The sequence below is a fragment of the Cryptomeria japonica genome, chromosome 7, assembly GCF_030272615.1.
Source record: "Cryptomeria japonica chromosome 7, Sugi_1.0, whole genome shotgun sequence".
Lineage (NCBI taxonomy): Eukaryota > Viridiplantae > Streptophyta > Pinopsida > Cupressales > Cupressaceae > Cryptomeria > Cryptomeria japonica.
This window is the reverse complement of record NC_081411.1, coordinates 596,718,620-596,741,910: the sequence shown is the minus strand read 5'-3', so window position 1 is coordinate 596,741,910 and position 23,291 is coordinate 596,718,620. Positions and strand designations below refer to the sequence as shown.

Here is a 23,291-nt window from a genome sequence, read left to right as displayed (position 1 = left end):
ATCAGTTCCTGGTAGAAAACCTATTGGTTCCTTCATATGAGATCACTCCTACTGAAATGATATGCGTTGTTGGTCCCGAATCCTAGTTATATGGTTCCATATTCACATATCTTCGTGACAATATCCTACCTCCTGATCTATCGAATAACCAACATCGCACTTTCATTCACCAATCCTCTCGATATGTCATTCTAGCTGATATCCTATACCGACGAGGTCTAGATGGCACTCTTCTTAGATGTTTAGAAAGCGACGAAGCTCAGATTGCGTTACGTGAAGTGCATGAAGGGATATGTGGTCCGCATGCTAGTGGTCCTACCTTGGCCAAGAAACTCATCAGGACTGGATAATACTGGCCCAATATGGAAAAAAACTCATATCAGTTTGTCAAGAAATGTAAGCAATGTCAAATTCATGGAGACCTCATACATGCACCAGCACAAGAACTACAACCACTCGCGTCTCCTTGGCCCTTTCGTCAGTGGGGACTTGATCTCATAGGCAAGATTCACCCTCCTTCTTCCAATGGTCATAAATTCATTATCACAACCACAAAGTATTTCACAAAGTGGATTGAAGCCGTGCCTCTCACACAAGTCACTGGGAAACAAATTTCTACCTTCATCCTTAACTATATCATTTTCCGATATGGTATTCCTAATTCCATTATTACTGATAACGGGCGTCCCTTCAAAAATTAGGATGTTCGTGAACTCTGTGACCGCTTCCATATTTCCCATCATTTCTCCACACCATATTACCCCCAAGGTAATGGCCAAGTTGAGGCGTCTAATAAAACAATTCTTAAAATCCTCAAAAAGACAGTCGACGACGCTGGCCGTAACTGGCATATCCAACTCAATCCTGCACTTTGGGCCTATCGCACAAGTGTCCGCACACCTACAGGAGCTACACCCTACTCACTTCTCTATGGCACTGAAGCCATCTTGCCTATTGAGGTCGAGTTACCTTCTTTACAGGTCTCTTTGCAAAACATCATCAACGATGAAGATTACAGGGTCTCTCGCTTACAAGAACTAGAACTACTAGATGAACGGAGACAAACTAGTTTTAATCATCTCAAGGCTTACCAACAATGAATGAGTCGCAGCTACAATCACAAAGTCAAGTCTCGCACATTTGAGGTAGGTGACTTAGTTCTCAGAGAAAATCCCAAGAATCAGCAAGACAGAGAGAAGAAGGGCAAGTTCGAACCAAACTAGCTTGGTTCTTACATCATTACAGCAGTATATGGATCTGGGGCATATCAGCTCTCAACTACAGAAGGTGAACCTTTGGAGGATCCTATCAACAGCATGCACCTTCACAAGTTCTACACATAGCTCTTCAAAGTATCCTAACTCAAAAATACAAAAAAATTATAAAAACAAAAAAATCGTTACTTGGTGAAAACCTGGCAAACAGGCACCTTGTGACAACAAAAAAACATTGAAAAAAACAAAAAACAAAAAAAACTAAAGAGAAATAATTTCGTCCAACGGTGAAAACCACTTTGGTGGTGCCTTGGGCAAGTACCATGGTGAAAATTGGGTCACCAGCACCATGAATAGAGACGTTGCTCCTCCCTCCTTCAGGATTCTCATTCATCCTTTCACTTTGCACACACTCACAACCTATTCATTCATAATAAACTTACCCATTCCCATCATGGCTTGTTATTGATCTACCCAAGATTGGTTAGCCATTCTTACTAAACATACCTTTTCATCCCTTTCCATCCATAATAAACCAGATCCTATCTGTGGCTAAGGCAAAATCCTACGTCTAGTAATGGGTGTGGAACTGAGAACATCACATGTTTTTGAGGAGTACAGTTTCTTCCAGCTTTCTTCAGTCTATTCGCGCACAATCCGCAATAAAGCAACATTTGCATCACAGATCCGCAATAAAGTTTCGTCTTCTCCGCAATAAAGTATCAGTTTCATGGATTCAGTCAGTTTTAGATGAGACAGCAGCAACAATGGGCTTCAACAAATCAAATCTTTCAACAGACTCAGACAACATATGGTTCAGTGCTATCTATCCTTTTTGTGAAAGTAAACATTGTGACCATAATCAAATAAGACTTAAACAAGTGACAAGAGACACTAAACTTGAGGACTACAGTGGATGTTGGTGTCGAGTCGTGGTTTTCTTTTGATTTCATCTTTTTGGTGACATGTCTTTTAGCTTTTCCAGGATGTCTCTGACTAGAGATTCTATCTCCAGGATGTCTTTGACTAGAAAGGCGAGGATGGGGTATCGTCACCTATTTGCATTTTCTGTCTATGGATTGTCTCTTAGTAATGCTATGACTTGTCCAAGGATATGAGGACACTGTGAGTCTAGTATGAACTGGGGCATTCCTTGTTTGTGACTGTCTTATCTCCATGCAAATGGGTACAATGACTTTCTGGATCGAACATATGCCTCGATTGTCATAACCTACTTGCCATAATAAAGCTCAATGATGATAACGCACAAGAAGCTCTTTCACGGTCATATCTTCTATCTTTCATCCCCCTTTCTTGATTGACTTCCATCATCCTTCTTGAGTCCACGTAGCCTGCTATCACATGACTGAGTATAATGACACACCAAAAACATTTGCATTTCATGTAGTTTGCACCTGCATTACCACATATAAGCATTTCATACATACATATAGATATCACAACTGCATCAAATCCTGCACACAACACCTGTTAGCACAATTTACATTTGCATTATCATATTCATCTGCATTACATACATTCACATTTGCATCATGCATACACATATAAAACATAAAAACAAAAATATTGCATTGCATCATATATATATTTGCATCCATATCATAAGCATCACATAAGAACATCTCATCACATAGGTACACATGCATATAGCTGCCGCAAAAATGAATCATCTCATATATATATATATATATATAGTGTCATGATACAATGATGTCAAAATCATATGGCTACAAAATCACCCGCAAGTGTCTACAACACAAAAAAAATGGTACAAATACTGATACAAGGGAGCCCTCTATGGCTATGATGAACTCCCTCCCTCGGAGCCGCTGGCCTCGATGGAATCTGAGCCCTAGAAGGACCCGCTCTAGGATCACCCTGCCTGTCCCCCCCTATCTGGTGGTGGTGGAGGACCCATGACCCCACCACTCGATGCTTGTCTCCTCCGGCTCCCTCCCATAGCTGTCGCTATCCGCGATGGTCTATGGAAGCTCCTCGCCCGTTGATCTGCTGGCACCGCACCATAATACAGGTCCCTCTAGTAGGAAATCTCCTCTCCAGCTCGCAGGACATATGCGTAGCTTGCTCCTGTGTCCTCCGCCGCCTGCCTCCCTGCCCTCAGCGCTGTCTCAGCCTCCGTGTAGCGCTGAATCGCCTGATCCCTCTCCCGCTCAGTATCCCTGAGCCTGATCCTGAGTCAGTCCCTCTCCCTCTCCAGATCCTGGATCTCATCTGCCTGGCCTTGGCAGATCTCCCTGAGCTCAATCAGCTCATCCTCCTCTGGATCCCCACCCTTTGCCTCTGCCTGTGGCTCTCCCTCTGCGGGTGCCTACCCCTGTGCCTGTCCCTATACCAGTACTGGTGCCTGAATGGGTACCTGTCTTGATACATGCCTAGGTCCCTGTACCTGTCTCCCTCCCTGCTCCTGTGCCTGTACTAGCACCTGTCCCTGTACCTGTCCCTGTCTCTGTCCCTGTGCTCTAGGACCCTGTGCTGCTGGTACCTGCAGGGGAAATCCACCGCGACCCCTCACCACCTAGGCCTATCCCTCCTGTCCACCCTCCCTCCGAGATGCCACCCTCCTCTCCCCAACTACTCCCCTCTGCCTCCGTCAGCCTCGGCCTCCATCACCCCCACCATCATCATCATCATCTCCTCCTCCATCTCCCTCCAGTAGCTCTCCTGGATTTGTCAATCGAGGGAATGGATGCTCGGCCCAATATGCTACATACTCCGCATCCATCCCGACGTCCTTGATCTCTGGCCACATATCCCAGGGTAGGGGCACCATCTCTGCCAGCTGTGTCAGCGCCTGATCATATGACAATAAAGGCCCGAACTGCGCCTGATCCCTAACTATACAGGCATACATACTCGAGCCTTGTGGCATCCTCTGGATCCTGCCATACTGCCTGCATACTCTATCCACCAGCTGTCTCTCCAGTATATGGGGCGTCTGCCCAATCAGATACCTGCTCTGAAAGGTGTAAGGCAGCTCCACTGCGTCATCCTCCCACTCCTCACATCCCAGATACGGCCTCTAAATGACTACGTCAATGTCATCTATCACTCACTGCCAATGCTCTAACCTGCCAATCCGAGGCTGCGAAGTGATCATGTCATACAGATGAACAAAACTCTGTCCATGACCTCTCCCTCTGAAATGTATCGGCCGCGTGATAGGTAGATGCTCATATGCCCAAACCTGCAGTAGTGTCACTCCATAGCCCAATCCCACTTATCCATGGTATAAAAACTGGTGAAGCTCATAATATAGGTGGGCCAACACACATGGACCCCACGCATATCTGGTGTGCTGCATCACCAATGTCTCTAGTGCTCCTCCCTAGCCCACTGCCAACCCCCGTGTCGCCCTGTCCGAACATAGGAACCCACTGATAGCTCCTTCGATCACAGTTGGCAAGGCTAACCCTGTCGCGGTCATGGTGTCCCATGCCACATGTCCTGCTCTCATCTCTAGGCCGGGATCCTGAAACACCCATCTCAAAGCCTCTCTATCTCCGTCGCGATCATATGGAATCAGATCTCCATCAATCGATATATGTAGAATCCTGTATACATCCTCAAGGGTGACTGTCATCTCACCCATCGGCAAATGAAATGTGCAAGTCTCTGAATGCCATCTCTCGGCCAGTGCAGTCAACAATCCCATGTTCGCCCGAAACTCAGGCACATATAGCACGTGTCTCAACCCCATCTCCTCGATGGCAGCTCTATCCTAAAATGACAACTCCGGTCGCAACCTCTATGTCGACGGGAATCTCTCCCGTGATTCTAACATAGGCAAATACTCCTGCAGTCAAACAAATCAATCATGTCAGTCATCGTGGCATTCACTGTTCATCACAAAATGCTACTCGCTATCTAAATGCATATGGTTATCTCTCTTAGTGACACTCACTATTCATCACAAAGTGTTGCTACTATCCTAGTAGTGCTCCCTATTCATCACAAAGTACTACGTGTGTGACACTCACTGTTCATCACAAAGTGTTGCTCACATTTGCACTCCTTGTTCATCACAAAGTGCTGCTCATACTTTGGGTACTCCCTGTTCATCACAAAGTACTCTATCTTGGTGCTCCCTGGTCATCACAAAGTGCCTTGATCTATCCTAGTCTTCCTAGAGGACCTGCTTGAGTGTATCCTCTCAGCAGCTTATCCAATCGACAACGTATGTTCATCACAGAACTGTCGATTTGACCTAGAAGACCAAAACCTTGCATTTTTCAGACATAAACGCGTTTCTAACTCACAAACGTGCCTATTGACTGCACAAGCGCGCCTAAACAACACAGACGCACCTGTTTGACATAAACGTGCCTACATTATCCACAAACGCGACTTTGCAACATAAATGCCCCTGAATGACGTAGACGCACCCGCATTTGGCACAAACGCGGTTCCAGACACAGACGTGCCTGGCACTGACATAGACGTGCCTGTCGGACACAGACGCGCCTGGCACCGACGCAGACGCGGTTTCCCAATTTTTGCATTTTTTGCACCCTACTTCTAAGCGCATTTATTTCTCTATTCGACATGCATTAATGACAACAATAAATGCATCAAAGTACGAGGAGGTTTGGTGGTACTTACCGGCTCTCCTGCCTCTGCTGGTCTCTGAAATCGGCGAACGCGGTCGAATCTGTGTACGAACGCCATCGCTGCTGACTGCTGCTGGTCTCTGAAATCGGCGAACGCGGTCGAATCTGTGTACGAACGCCATCGCTGCTGACTGCTGCTGCTCTTTTTCTCACTCTGCACTGTGATCTCGTGAGGGTGTAGATGACAATGAGGATGTCTTTTGCCCGTGGTCTATCTTATAGCCTACCCTAGCCTTGGCCTTCATTTCCCGAGTCAGTCTTCTTCATCCCGTGACTTTGTCACTTTCTTCGGTCAATCCATTCTAGCCTTTCTTTCTTATCGAGAGATTGTCTGTAATTCTTTTCAGACATTTTCATCCAATCTCTTGAGGGGGCATATCATTCCCATTCTGGGGCAACTTTGTATCAGTTCATCTTATCTTCTTTGAAACAACGCGACAAGACGCATTGTCTCAAAGAGGGGCAAAATGTAGACACTTAAAATTGTCATGTTTAATTAAATAAATATTTTATTTATTTAATTATCTAAGCTTAATTCTTCTATTAATTAAATAAATCTTTATTTATTTAATTAATTCATTTATCCTCTTCTAGCCTTATTTCTCATTTAAATAAATACATTTATTTATTTAAATTATCCTTTTCCTAAATTAAATAAATATTTTATTTATTTAATTGATCCTATTTCTTCTATTAATTAAATAAATCTTTATTTATTTAATTAATTCATTATCTTTTTCTACACATGACACATGTCATTCATCTCTTAATTCCTACACTACCCACCTCTTTCATTATTTTGGTATTTCTTTTACCTACCCTCTAATCCTAGCCGACCTCCTTTTTTACACCTCTCAATCTTATCCCTCCATTTCTTATTGTGTCTTCTATTTAAGGAGATGCTTCCTTCATTATCAAACCCTAATCACTCAGACCTAATCGACAATTTGGAGGACTTGACTACACTACGATTCTACTTGCAACCACATTTCGTTCTTTGTTGAGCTCTTGTGCATATAAAAATCTGAGAGCAAATATATCAAGCAAGATCAATGGAGATAGGAAGAATGGAGATCAAAACCCTATTGGACATGTGATGGTATAATCTTTGTGATTTCATTTGATTTGCATTGTCTTAGGTAATCTTCATATGTTATGGTGGATCTTTGTTGATTGTTAGGCTAGGGTTTTGTGGTTGGATTCATTTAACCTTTCAATTTTGTTATTAATGTTATCCATTTTCACCATATACAATTAGTAATTATAAGAAATTGAAATATAATTCACTAGTAATTATATTTAAGGTGAATTAAATGGTTTTCAACACTTGGTTAAAATTTAAATAAATAATTTAATTATTAAATTGCTTGTAGATTTGGGTGAAGTTCAAATGTCACCTCTAGCAGCTAGTGTCTTTAACCTTATTTAAATAACTATACCCTATTGAAGATATTAAAGTGTGTAGGGGAAAAAGCGAGACTAGGTTAACATGCCCTAATCCTACCTTTTGACACACATTACGGAATATGAAAGAGCCTAGAGATATCGCACAATTGGCTACTTCTTTTGGTGAAAGAGAGAGCCACGGGATATCTATTAGGATTTCTATTCCCTTGTTGAAATTGAAAGCTAGAATGATACAAGTTCAAACCCTAATCCCAAAATGCAAGTATGAACTAATAACAAGATTGCAGAATTGAGATTAAACAATGAACAGTTGTAAATACAAGGATGAAATAAGAATGCAAATGTGTACCCGGAGTCAAAATCGGACTGAAAATGTTCGGGACGGGGGCGCAGGCGCCACTATCCTGAAAACTGCACCGGAAAACGCTGTTCTGCACTCTGAAACACTGTCGGGAAGCTATCTGAAAGCTGTCTGTCTGGAGGACCAGGGCGCCCAACACCTCTGTCCTAGGGACCAGGGCACCCAGCGCCCCTGTCCTGGCAGGACCAGGGCGCCCAGCGCCCCTGTCCCAGTCTTCTGCTCTGCAACTTGACACAGAGTGTTGTCTCGACCTTCTCTCTCTGGATCTGTATCCCGCGGCATTGTCTGAATCCCGAAACTTGCAATGATATCTGAAAAAGGGTGTATGGGCGGCTATATAGGGTTTTGCCTTAGTCAAACCCCCGCTTCGGTGATTTCCACCTCCACGAATAGCCAAGTTGTTTTGTAAAATGTATTGTGTGTGCAGACCTAGTGTGTGTGCAAGGTCCTAAAATGCAAGAAAGCAAACTAGAGCAACCTAGAAAGTTAACCCTAATTGCTTGCAAATGACAATGTAAATGCTCTAAATCAAGATGTAAAGTGATCTAAAGCATGAATAAATGATGTATTGAAGCTTATGTAAAGACATGAAAACAACATGAAATCATACCCAACCCTCAAGGGAGGAGTACAAGCCAATCTTCAGTCGGTAATCTCCTATTGTTCTTCAATGTCTTCCAAGCCCTAAGTGAAGGAATGAAATTGATAGATGCTTGATAGAAGGATGTTGAATGTTGTTGAAGTCTTCAAACATCTTCTCTTTCGCTGCATATGAAGTTCCTGAAAACCAAAATCCGATTCCTTCAAATGAAGAAAGAGAGCTCTTATGTAGGAAACCCTAGATCGCAAATTCGTCTTTTGGCCGACCTAGAGATTGAATATCCTGCCAATTTCTTGGGGTTAAGCTTTATTTTATGATTGGATCGTGCTCCTAAAATTTCGGGAAAAATGTCCGGGACCATGTGCACTCCGGGCGCCACGGTCCTGACAACTTTTCACCAAATTTTCAGGGCCGTCGGATATGATGATTTTAGAGAGAATCCCGAAGTTACAAGTGATTTGGAGATGTTTTGACCCCGAAACCAAGCCCCCAAGTTTGAAATAGGACTTAATTAGGGTTTTTGATTGAGTGATGTATTGGAGGAATAAAATGCGAAGGGCGCACTTTAGTGAAAGGGTCCAACTTTATGATGTAGAGAATGACGAAATAGGACCTTAGACCTAATTAATTTGATTAATTAAGTGCTTAAGGAGAAATGCAGTGCAGAATGTAAAATGCACTAAGGCGGGTGCTAAACTAGGTGTGAAATTGTACCACCCTAGCAAGTGCGTACAATTTACGATGCTACATTTAGCCCCCACTTTAGCGGTCATATGAGTACTACGTGCATATGCAAGCTAAAGTACAGAAAAGTAAACATTATTTGAAAAAGGATATATCCATAAGTTGTTGGACGAAGCCCCCAGTGGTATCTGCAGTACACAGTTAGGAACCGCACCCTACAAAATACACGTTAGCTCACAAAATCACCTAATGCTTACTAGGGAAAGTGATGAAATCTGTGAGTAGCTATATGCCCCCCCCTGTTTCGACTTGCTTATTAGGGAGGTGAAATAGGGTAGCATGTTTACTTGTGACAAATTGTGTAAGATAGTATTGATGAGGGGTGTTCACTAAATAGGCTTCATCAGAGCACTTTTTGGAACATCCCGAGAGTAGGAGAAGGAAAATACGATTCCAATGCAACAAACAGCTTGAAAATCGCATCTCCCAAACCCAAGTTATGATAAAATGAATGATAGAGGAAAATTAGGGTTTCAAAAAGTGAAGATAAATAAATGAGAGTATATACCTTGAAAGTGACACTTGCATTTGTCACTTTGTCAATTTCAGAATACTATTTAGTGCAACGGAGCCCACATAGCCATCATCATGCCTTCACAACGACCGGAGCGTCCCACGAGGATCGAGATCTTGCGCCAGGCCGTGATCAACGACGAGCCACTGGACGAGGTGAGTTGACTGAACATTTGACTTTTGATTTTTTGCATGTTTGACTTTTTTGTGATCTTATGCGGGCCTTGAAGGCCGACCGGGGCCCACCCAAGGCGCCATGGTCCCTGTGGGGCACCCTAGTCCCCTCAGGGTGCCATGGTCCCTGACAGGGCGCCATGGTCCCCTCAGGGCGCCATGGTCCCTGACAGGGCGCCATGGTCCCCAATCAAGGCCTGGCGAGGGGTTTTAGGGCTAGCATATGATGTGCGACAGTTTGCATTAGCATTTTTGATGATTGAGTACTGATTACGGTCATGTTTTGGTGTTGCAAGGTCTCCCGTACATGAGAGAGCATACAATGGGACATATTCTTCGCAGTTTGCGAGATCAGATTCCGCGGCTGAATTTTGGGCCTGACCATTCCCCTTGCCCGCTTCGCTCCACTCCATTGGTTTTCCTATTACTTTCTTGTAAAATTGTTGACCATCAAGTCTCACACATAAAATGGCAAACATGAATTCCCTTGAAGATCTAGGTGGAGACTTTATGTTACATTCCTATAAAATATTGTTATTATGTAAATCTACACATATATGTTGATAAACATCATAAAAATTAGAAAGTTCAATATATACTCTACGATAACAAGTTGTGTGTGTGTGATTTATTCTAACATAAAAAAATATTCACCATCTCAAAAAATCTTTGACTAATTTTAATTTGAGGATACATCTCTTGAAACTTGGAAAAAATTTGTGTTTGAGTCATATCCAAAATATGCTTCGAATGTGGATCACAAATTTGACTACCATCCCTACTCCTTGCAACATCTGTTTGATTAGGATAGAACATTGTATTATTCTTCCTAAATTATTCAAATAAGGATCTCAAGGATTAAACAATTGCTTTATCTTTTTGTGGTAGCCTACCAGAGAATGCCCATAATCCTTTGTCATTTGGATCCTCTACTCTTTCACACCTTCCCAAACCTCTCATTATAAATTTTCTACTTATTTTCATTGTTTTACTTGTCTTTCTAATGAGGTGATCTTTCTTGGTTTGAGTGCTTACTATTGTTGATGTGAGCACACATCGTGTGATGTTGCTATCTTCTGTGTGTGATGTAGAACCCACACTCTCATATGAACTCATTAGATTTTAACAATTGATTTCCCACTTGAATAATCCAATGCTCTTAGCCCAAAAATCTTCATGATGGGTCTGAATTTGAAATTTCTTATAATTCAAATAAATAGATGACATTTTCTAGTCACATCTAACTTCTCAAAATGCAATCTCCAAATTTGGTTAGCATATATTTGACATCTACACTTTGGAATCTTATCAAACTTTGGTTGAAAAATATTAGCATCATTATCAATCAAATACTTAGGCTTTCTATGCAAAATTCTAGGAGTTGTTCTCAAAGTTTCAGTTGTCTCAATATTAGGAATGTTAACAACATTAAGGATAGATGGCATACCTTCAACTAGAGATGAAAATGATGATGTACCTTTAAATTAAGATGTAGAAGATGGTGTAACTCCAATATTTTATGTCAATGATTATGTGCTTACAATTTGAGATGTACTTACAACGTGACATGTTGTAGAAGGTGTGCATTCAACCTAATATATTGTAGATGGTGTGCCTTCAACTTGAGATGTAAGAGATGGTGTTCCTTCAACTTGAGATGTGAAGGTGGTGTTCCTTCAACTTGAGATGTGAGATATGGTGTACCTTCAACTTGAGATGTGAGAGATGGTGTGCCTTCAACATGACATGTGCTAAATGATGTGCTCTCAACCTTGAGATTTAATTGTCTCTTTATGTATAGGTTTCACATCCATTTTCTTTGTTTCACTAATTCCATATCTCTCTTAGATTGGGTGGAAATTTCATGTCCTCTTTAATAGACATGCCTTCTTCTATGGTGTTCAATTTCCTTGATTCATGAAGTTGCCTCATATTAACTCTTGTCTTTGCATTCTTAGCTTTGTGCTCTTATCATGTTATCTTTGTCATCTTTTTCTCAACATGATAATGATTTAAATGCACATGCACAAATAAAACATTAACATAAGTTCATAGAGAGAGAGAGAGAAGAGTAGGAAGAGAAGTCCTAATGAATATGTGATCGTCCTACATTCATTATGACTGCCATAATGCAGTTATGACAGTTCCAATTGATTTATAATAGTCCTAAATGCATTAGGATTTCCATAATGAAGTAATGATAGTCCTAATGGAGTTAGGATAGTCCTAAAAAGGTTAGGTCAGTTGTGATGAATGTAGGATAGTCATAATAAAGCTAAAACACTCATAACTTCATTGGGAAAGTCCTAACAATAAAGATACTATACTCTAACGATGATTATGGAAGATAATATTGATTAGAAAAGGATGTTGAATATAATATTAATTCCAATTTTGAGTACTTATTACCATTAATTTATCATATCGACAATTTAATCAAAGATGTTCCAATTTCCTTAAGTTTCATAGTCCATTTCATTATTGTTCAAATTGGTAATCGTAAGACAAATTGGTTTACTTAAGTTTAGTTTAATGACTTATTAACTTTGAACGTGCACTATAATAATTATTAAGTGAATGAAACAAATACAAATAGAATGCACATTAATATTTGAGAATTGATATTATGAGTTGCAAATTATGTCATGTTCTTTTTTTTAAAATGCATATGGGTACACAAACACACAAATTGAGTTAAAATATGAATTTGAGTTAAAATATTATAGTTTACATGCATGCAAGTTTATTTGTGAACTTTTTAATGGGAATTTTCACTCATACGCAATTAAAGATTGATTGTATTCAAATGGTTTTATCCTATGTAATTAGATAATATTATTAGTAAAAAAAATGAAAAGAACAAGCCTATATTGTGAAATTAAAAAAAAAATCATAATGAAAATTTCAATTATAAAAACATGAGAAAATTGCCTTATATAATAAAAATCACTCCAAAAGCTTCAAATTTTTGTCTTCTACTTTGTCCAACCAACAAAAAAATGGTCAAAGCTAAGTGTGATACATCAATGACATGAAAAGGTGTTTCTTTGTCATAATTAGAGAAAAAATAAGACAAAACCATAGAATGTAGGCTTGAATCATGGGTCGAATGCCCCTTTTTATTATTTTTCACGTGTAGGCCATTTGGCGAGTGCCAAAATTGGTGCATACCAAATGCTCTATATTAACATTTTTTAACCTTCAACAAATTGTGAAAAAAGGGAGAGGGATAATAGCAAGAGAGAGACATAAACAAAGAAATGAGGGTAAGAAGGGATGGGAAGATAGAGAGGTAGAGGAAGAAAGGAATGAGGAGACCTATAGAGGAGAGGGAGTGAGAAGAGGAGAGACAAAGGGGGAGAGAGAGAGAAAGAGAGAGAGAGAGAGAGGGGGGGGGGTAAAGTAGGGATGGGGAGATAGAGAAGGAGAGGAAGGGAGGGAGAGACCTACATAAGAGAGTGAGGGAGAAGAGGAGAGAGAGAGAGAGAGAGAGAGAGAGAGAGAGAGAGAGAGAGAGAGAGAGAGAGAGAGAGAGAGAGAGAGAGAGAGAGAGAGAGAGTGAGTGAGGGAGAAGAGAGAGAGAGAGAGAGAGAGAGAGAGAGAGAGAGAGAGAGAGAGAGAGAGAGAGAGAGAGAGAGAGAGAGAGAGAGAGAGAGAGAGAGAGAGAGAGAGAGAGAGAGAGAGAGAGAGAGAGAGGGGGGGGGGGGGAGTGTAAGGAGGGATGGAGAGATAGAGAGGGAGAGGAAGGGAGGGAGAGACCTACATAGGATAGTGAGAGAGAAGAGGAGAGATAGAGAGAATTTTTCTTCACAAAAATGTGAGCATGTTATAACATGCTCATGTTATGTGAATTCCTTAGGAAGACAATAATGCAAAATTTGTATTTTAAAATTTGGCACACACCAAATGACTTGCTTTGGGAAAAATGAAGCCTTTGGCTTGGATTTGCCTTGGGAATCCAACCCAAAGGCTTGGACGACCATTTTAGCCCTAAAACATTTTTTTCTAAAAATAGATTAAATTTTCTCACATTTTTATTTGTACTCTCCATCAGGTTTGCACGTGTTTGACTGCTAATAAAAAAACACCAAAATCACATTAAGCTCTCTTAGCTATCTAACCATATAACTTTTCAAATTTTGATTATGTTAATGTTTTCATCTCTATTTTCTTTTGTTAGTGTGTCTTTTTTTTTTCAAAAAACCAACATGCCATTTTGGGCATTGTTTTTTACTCACTCATCAAATTTTGAAACAAATCACATGTTTTAGAAACTAGAGTCCATTCTACATAGATTGAAAAAAAAAATTGATTAGTCTTGAAAAAAATTAGAGGGGAGTGACAAGCATTTCATACTTTAAAGTTGATTTAAACATTTGATATGCTTTGCAAGACATGATCCTTTATATTTTAAAGTCTATTTTAAATGTTGAACCTTTTAAAAAACTTGTAATGACTAAGTCTTCCCTATGATTGCTATAAGTATATTAATGTTTATATAAATGATGTGAATAATGTTATTTTTAGTATTATTAGATATGAAAAGAATTTCTACACGTTAACCCTTGTGAATGTAGTAATTAAGAAGGAATTTGGATCTGAAGAAGGAGCTATTACAGAGTTGTTGTAGCCATATAGTGAAAGAAGTTAAACCCTTGGCCAGTTTTCCAAGACTAGTGGAAGACTCCCAATTCAGTTGGGAATCAGTTATCTACCTCATTTTCTCTCTATGTCCACTAGTGGAGTAGATTTAGGAAAAGTTGTGATAGATTAGGTATTTTAGATAGAGTCATGTTTCATCACAACTCTTTGTCACCAAGTTTTAGGCTTTCAATAAAAATCATACTCCTAGTTGTTAGGAGTTGAGGGGATGAGCTAGTTAGGATAGTTAGAGTTTTCCTTTCTATAAATGCATCGATCCTTTCTTAGAAAATGAAGGTTAGCAACAAGTTGTATTTAGTATTTTTCATAAGCATGTGTGCTCACTTATACAAAGATTATTGTTAATGTAAATAAAGCAATTGAAGAAGGATGTTCTGAGTATCTAAGTTAAAGTTAGAGTAGAAGATGACTCACTCAAGGGGGCCCACTTGGTGAGGATTCTATTCCACTCAGTTGTAAAGTAGATTTCTTACAATTTATAGTTGCAGTTCCAGTAATTGACTGTTCATCCAACCATAGAAATTCCTTTTTGTGACTATTCTTATAGTTGAGTTGGAACAAAGTAATTCCTTTTTTCTTACTGAAACTCCTTTATTGAGTAACATTTTCCAGCATGTTTCAATAATTAGAATATTTTTTAAAGTTGATAAATTGTATTTACTTTGCAATACTTATTTTGGCATATTTCTTTGAGGTAGTCTAGATTAGAAGAGTCCAAGTAGCTCGTACTGTACATATAATGCTAACCCATTTCAAGTTGTATGTCCCTAGCTTGATAGTAAATGAGCTTCAATAATGAATTAGATGGATACTTAGTAAGGATGTTTCATCCCTAAGTTATGGTGTCATTCTCAATTATTTAACCATTGTTGAAGTCCTATAGGGATCATGCTCAAATTTCTATTTTATAGGTTGTTTGTATGTTTTGGTGTACCTCATATTTGGAGTTTTTTTTAAGCTAGGTATGAGAAAGGGGAGCATGATGGAGTAGGTGCTTGTGTTAAGAGAGCTTTGGTTAAAGAGAAATTCATGATTTTGAGTGCTACATTCAATGATGTGGCGAGCAACACTGTTCCGGTGAAGACCAATGTATGGAAGATGCTTAGGGGTTGTCATTGATGGAAATTCAGTTTGATAATTCCATCTAGTGTACATAGATTTGGTTTACTGAAAGTTATTTTATTCAAAAGGTACAAGTCTAGAAGGTGGAACACAGTAATCGGTAGAGTATGAGATCAATGTGCACATCTTGATTTTGGTGATGTAATTTTGGTTACGGTGATCAAGGCCGTTGATGCAAGGTTTGAGGTGGATTATATCATGATTCCAGTATCCAGTGTTGATTTGTGAGCAAGATTAAAGGTCTAGTATCTGGTAATTTAGTTAAGCTATTTTTGTGTATTATGTGATGCAGATTTGTTGTAATGGTTTCGGTGGTCAGTTTCATGTTCGAGGTGATTGGTCCAACTTATTAGAATCTTACTATCATCTTGTTTTGGCTTGTATTTAGATTTGTGGTCGGATTAAGCTAACTTGGTGATATACGTTTCATGTTGCGTGTTATGTGGTTTTTGGAAGCCAACATCATTAATGATTATTTTTGTTGGTGCAGATATATATTATCAATTTGGTTGATCATTTTGGAATATGTTATGGGAAAATAAAGTCTATATGAGAAAATTTGCAAGTCTGGTGAATGTGATTGAAGGTTTTGATGGTTCTGTGAGTGATAGAGCAAAAAGATAGGTCAGTTGCAGAAGATAATCTGAGCCTAATCGGAGCTGCATTTTGGCATATGTAGATGCTATACTTAAATTCATTCATTATTGTAATAATTTGTAATATCTTGGAAGGCAGTGAGCCTTCCTCTGGGTTGTAGCCCTTTTTTAATTGAGCAGTGAGCTCTAGGCAATGTGCCTAAATGCAATTGCATTCCCCTTATGTAATATTATCATACTTTTGGCCATAGTATAATAATATTGTGGGTTCAAATCCCACCATGTTTTTTTCCTTTCTGGGTTTCCACATAAAAATATTGGTGTTATGGTTTTGTGGATAATTGCTTTATGTTTCTACATTTCACTTTCTTTCTCGTGCATTTGGTGGTTTAAGGATTAGTTTAATAAGTTTGCAAATTATTAAACACTGACTCACCCCCATCTCAGTGTTCATTGATTCCAACAAGTGATGCACATTCTATTGTTGATTTCTGTAGTTCAACATTGTCATGAGGAGGGGCACTTGATTTAGAAGTATGTAGGTTCTTCTAGTTGGTTGATAAGGGCTCAATATGAGACAAGTTATATTAGCATACAATCAAAGAATCTTCAAAGATGCATTCATTTTGAAGCTCAAATGCAAGTACTTGGGCCATTTGGACAAGAGAGTTGGCTTATTTTTGTCATAATTGTATTCAATATGATTTGGATCAATTCATGTCAAGTGAGTGGGTAGATACTTGGATTTCAAAATATCTAACTCCTTTATCTCAAGAAATATCCTCTTTACATGATGACATGGAAAGTTCACTTGACTAAGACTATCTTTTAGATCTTCTACAACCATGATATGTTTTTGCATTTGTTGCACCACAGGCGAATGAAGAGAGATCAACCTGCTAGTTGCCATGATGTGTACAAGAAATGCAAAATCTAACACAACCAATGATGGATGATGTGTTGATAGCAGGGAAACAACAATGCAAGAAAATTGAGAGGGGGGTGAATCAGTTTTCACTAAACTTAGCCAAATTAATCACAACTTTAGATCTAATCAACAAAAGCAATAGCAAAGATAAACACCACATCAACAACACACATAACATATGGATTTTTGACATGGAAAACTCGATTAAGGGAAAAACCACGATGGAAACCTACCCACAATAAGATGATACTCTACAGTAGTATGTGTAAATATTACAATAGGGAATGCACATGCATTCAGGCACGCTACCTAGACCTCACTACTCAAATATAAGAAGGGCTGCAACCATGAGGAAATCTCACTACCTTGAAAAGATCGGACAACAATCCGAATTACAGGAATTGAAATAATAGCATCTCTAAATGCCTAATTACAGTTTTGCTTTAGCACACTGTCTACACAGCAACTCTTCTCTTCTCTTCCACACTTCCAAAGGATAAACTCTCTTGTTTGCACATACAATACTCTCTCAAATCATAAAACTCTCATAAACACTTGCAAACATACAACTTACATAATTACACTGCATATTTATACAAATCATCAACATTACCCTTAAGGTCAACTCAACATATAAGACCTAATTACAAAATTACATCACACGATACATAAATCCATAACCAAATAAATACAATGTTGGAAAGGACATAGAATGGACCCAAATCAAATCCTCAAACATGCTACACCACCAACTAATTCGCCAAGATCGTCCACAACACACTACACCACCAAATATATCACATAACATGAAGAATACCACCAAACTAATAAAATATTCATTAACATGCACCATGATCAATGCAGACCACCAAAACGCATAGAGCATGATCAAAGAACATCAACAAGTAATGTGAATTCCACTGCAAGACATGCTTGTGAAGTTCAAAATCATGAACCACACAATCAAAGGACACACATGAACATCCCAAACACTCTCCAAAATTCACAACTCAAGATATAATCATTCTGAAACAATATGGATCAAATACCCTAACTTTGCAACACTGAACACTAAAAAACCATTCCACATACCAAACCTCATAACTCGACTAGGTCACCTCAAAGCACCATGAAAATCATACTAAATCAACTAGAAATAAGTATCTCAAAACCCAATAGACCGCATCAGCACATCTACAAAAAATCACCAAAACAACTCTCTACAACAAACCAATTCTCTGCAATACAAGAATATGTTGACATCAATGACAAAATTATATCCCAACATCTCCCCCTTTGGCATTAATGAAAACATATTAATGTGAAAAACAATCAATGCAAAGAAAGAAATCAACAACCAAGAATCTCCCCTTGAGATCATAAGGATCAACTCCACCTTTGACAAACAACTCAAAAATACTTTAGGATTTTTCACATGCTCTTCTTCCCCTTTGACAAAAATGCCAAATACATATACAAATCATGCATCTCTCCCTCTAAGAAGGACAATCTCTCCCCCTTAGGATGAACTCACAAATGTGAACAACTAAAACATACACTGACTCCTCACCCTAAGCAACAACACCAACTCATCAATCTGGATATCAGGATAAGGAAATGAAGTCTATTGAATCAATGCATCTAGTTCTCAGTAGGAGGGGAAATCACCCCTAGCTTCTCTCTCAGATATAGAAATGTTTTAGCAAGAAAAGGCTTAGTGAATGTATTTGCAATCTATTACTTTGTAGGTACATATTCCAATCTGACTTCCTTATCACTGACTTTCTCTCTTAGATAAAGTCAATGGATAATCGAACCCTAGGTGTTCTCCCCCACTCCAAGGAGAAAGGGGGTCACTAGGATTGACGGTTTTCACTTAGGAGGTACTTTACATTCAAAAGAGGGGTTGAAGCCCACAAGATCCAATCCCACACAATGCAAGATTAGATTCTAAATGGGTTTCAAGGGTTAAGACAGCAAGGCTACCCTCTTTTGTAAAGAATGTAGATAGAATGATTGAGTTAGGAATGGATGAAAAGTGAGAAAGATTCACTTGTAAATAGAGATAGGAATATAGGATGAAGCTGTGGACCTGGAATTAGCAGTAAAATGTCGAGATGATGTTGTTCTGCAAATTTGAGCGAAAGTTGACAGGACGATAGCGCCCAGCATGCACGCGGTCCTCCTTAAAATCTACGAAACGAAGGGGGATCTGTTCGTCTCTGCACAAGGATTCCAGATCTTCAATTACAGCCGCGTACCTGCAACCTACACACAAAAAAGCGAGGATGATTGGGGGGTTAGGGATTAGGGGTTTGCCCTTAGGTCAAACCCCGGTTTTGGAATTAACCAAGAAATGAGAATGTTGTAAATGTAAATGTTTGTAATGTAAACAAGTACTGATACCTTGTTTTAAGAATGTTTGTATTCTTACATGCGAAGATGTAATTGTTGTTGTATGTTGTATGTTGTAAGTGATCTCCTCTTCAATGGTTGAATCCTTGTCTTGAATGCAACACTTAGCCTTGAATGGAGACTTAGAATGCTCAATTGCTTGAAGGAATGCTTAAATGTTTGAATGTTTGAATATTGCTTCTGCCTTTTTTCCATCTTCTTCCCAAAATGGGAGAGGAAATGTAGTTTATATACTTGTCAATTAGGGTTAAAAGACTAATTTTTCCGACCTTAGGCCGACCAAGGAAGATCATTTTCCAATTTGCAAACTTAAAGACCAGAAGCCCCAAAAGAGACCGGGCCCAAAATAGGGCCAGGGACCAGGGTGCTGGGCACCATGGTCCTGGGGGACCAGGGCGCTGGGCACCATGGTCCTGGGGGACCAGGGTGCTAGGCGCCATGGTCCCACCTCCAGGGATAGTAGGGTGCAAGGAGGATCAGGCCAGGGTGCTGAAAAATGCAGTTTTTGATGTCATGGACAAGTTTCGGGGTCTCCATTCAGGTTCAGTGTTGCATCACCATAGTGAAGACCCAAATGTGGTCGAAATTGCAAGTGTCACAATTTTAGGACACTACATTTAGCCCCCACTTTAGCGGGAGTATAAGCGTATGCTCATACTTCTGGTAAAGTACAAGGAAACAACATTGAAAGACTTTCACCACGTCAAGGAGGCAAGATACACCAAGCCCCCAGTGGAATAAGGATCTTATGACTTCGATTGACAAAGTAAAAGGGAAGATCACGAGGGAGAACCATGACTGTCAGTAGTAAGGTTCCCTCACTATGAGTCATGCAAGAGAAATACCAAAAATTTTCAAGGCAAAGCTAAGTTCGCCAAGAAATTTTCAAGTATCTTGAAGAGATAGACGGGGTGTATGCCACCCTACGTTAAAGTGATCGCACACGCCTCAACGGGGGTGATTGCTTTAAGGTAGTGATACACATAAGAAATGAGAAGGAAAGGAGCACGTTATCACAAAGATTTAGCCCCCAAGTGTGAGATAAGCCCAAGGATAATAGACACAAAACACAAAGCACGAGGTGACTTCACTTTCCTCGGTGTCAGTATGTTGTATGATAAGTCATGTATATCATATGTATGTATGCATAATTGTTCTTCATTCCCCAATCAAGGAAGGTCATCTAGAAGAAGGGAACACATGTGTCTTTTGAGTCAACATGAGAGAGACCAAAAGAGATCTCAATGCTTTGCATCGTCCTCAAGTAGACAACACTAAGGACAACAAATAGAAGAATGAGAATAACACATAGAAGAAGTAAAAAAAGAAGGAGGAGAGAGTTTGCTATGCTAATGAACTAGTCTAGCACGTCATCTACCCCACGATCTTGCTGATCAATGTTTCGGGAAGGCAGGGAACATGCTAGAGGAGGAACATCCAACACAGCAGATGGAGCTATCACAAGATCCAAACAAGGGCTATGTTCATGTTCCAAGCCACGCTGTTCTTGTCTAGGAGCTAGGATAAGTGCTTTAGAAAATTCGTTAGATAAATGGTTATCAATATCAACAAATTCATATTCACTATCAGAAGCAAGAGAAGTAACATTTTCATCATGAATAACATTTTCATCTATATCATCATCAAGATTTATAAAAATAGGATCTTTAACTCGCACAGGATCAAAACCATCATGCATCTTATGTTTAGGAGATTTTGGAGAAAATGGAATAATGCTTGTTGAAGGTGTTTTTGGGGATTGCAAAGTTTGAGAAGCAGTTGCCTGAGCTTTAAGATGATGCTTTCGTCGGCGTTCACGTGCAGAACGATTTCATCTAGTCTTAGTAGGAAGTTGAGAAGATTGAGGAGGAGGAATGTTCTCATCCTTATCACTTGGGTGTTTAGGTTGTGGTCTCTTAGGTTGGATAATAGGAGAAGAAGAAGGTCTCTTCTCTCTATAAAAAGAAGGAGGAGGAACTGCTCCATATAAAGGAAGAATATTTGGTTTAGGAAGGAGACCAAGTCCATCATGACGAGGAGGTATAGGTCTACTTTTAGGAAGTTTATTAGACATAGACATAGTCACATCCATGGGGATGGGTTGGGAATCTTCTTGAGGAAAGACATTAGTTTTATCTTTCAAAGGAAGAACTTCCTTCTCAAGAATGATAGGAATATCAAGTTTGGGTGTTCTAGGTTCACTTAGACATAGGATCATATCTTTTTTCCACTTTTGATAAGATTTGAAAAGATGATCACTTCGCAGTGGAAGAGATTGGAATTGTTTAGGCCAAAAGTAATCAATAGGAACGCTAGAATTTCTTTCAGCTGGTTTAAAGAGACTATGATTGACAGTAACAACTTCACCATTAGGGGTAAATTTCAAACACTTGTGAATAGGAGAAGCAATAGCTTTCATGGAAGACAGCCAAGGATAGCCTAGCTTCACATGAAATTGTTCAGACGATGGAATAATAGCAAAGCTCACATCAAGGGATTTGTTATGGACCTCAATAGGTAATGTAATAGAACCAATTGCAGGAGAAGAAAATGCATCAAATAATTTCACGACCACATTTGTTTCATCATAGATCACTTGATTCAATTGCAAAGTAAAAAGAAATTCTTCAGTAATGATATTAACCATACAAGAAGGATCAATAAGCACTCCACGACAAGGTGTATTCTTGACTTTTGCAACTATATATAAAGGACCATCAGGTGCCCTGATAGTTTCACTGGAATCAAAGGTGATGGAAGGTTCTTTAGGGATTTTTTGTTGCTTTACAAAGTTAATCACATTCGGAGTCATAGACACAAGATCATCAGGTGAGACAGAGGAATCATTAGTATCGATCGCATTAGAGGTATGAGAAGGTAATGGATCAGTAAAAATCTTAAGATTTTGGTTAGGAGGAGCTACAAATGTGTTGCCTTTATCATTCACACCAGAAACAGAGATAGTATTATTATCAATCAAATCTTGAATTTTACCCTTTAAAGCAAAACATTTTTCAGTATCATGCCCAGGTTGACGATGAAATTGACAAAAAGATTTGTTATCAAAATAGGGTGAATTAATCTTTGCAGGATCTATTTGCCTTATAGGAGGAAGAGTAAGCACATTTTGTTCCAATAACTTATTCATAATACAATGCAATGATTCATTCAAAGGAGTAAACTTTCTTTCTTTCTTGAAAAACTTAGAAATAGGAGGCACACCTGATGCTGCATTCACATTGTTGATGATGTTTTGATTGAATTTAATGGACTCTCTATTCGGTTTAAACTTCCCAAATGGTTGTTGACTACTATCACCCTTATCACTCAGAGCCATAGGATTTGCTTGTTCCATTTGACTCACAGTCAGTTGATAATTGTGAAGAGTTGCACACAACTGTTGGAAAGAAGTAAACTCAGAAAACAAGAGTTTTTCTCTAATGTCTTTTTGTAAATTAAAAATAAAGATTCTTTGAATATCATTGTCAGGCACTGGAAAAGAAATTTGAGCATACAAATGCTTATATCTACCAATGAAATCAGTCACTTTTTCTTTAACACCTTGTTTACAATGCATTAAATCAATCAAAGTAACTTTAGGACTTATATTGTTTTGAAATTGTTGAATGAAAGCATTTGCAAGTTGTTCGAAAGAAGTAATAGAATAAGAAGGCAACGAGCAATACCATTGTAGGGCTTTGTCTCTTAATGTTCTAGTAAATAGTTTTGCAAGCAACCTTTGGTCATAAGCAAAATCAGTACATATTGTTTGAAAAGTCTTAACATGTGTTAGAGGATCACCCTTACCATTATAAAGCTCCAAATGTGGAATTTCAACATGTTTAGGGGGAATAGCTTGAACAATGTCAAGAGAAAGTGGGCTCGCAACATCAAATGTGGGCACA

The 23,291-nt window shown here is 39.1% G+C and overlaps 1 pseudogene; it reads left to right on the top strand.

Annotated features, from left to right (window-relative positions):
* Window positions 1-12,923: 12,923 nt before the first annotated feature.
* LOC131856863 (uncharacterized) overlaps window positions 12,924-23,291 on the top strand; it is a 67,125-nt pseudogene continuing 56,757 nt past the window's right edge.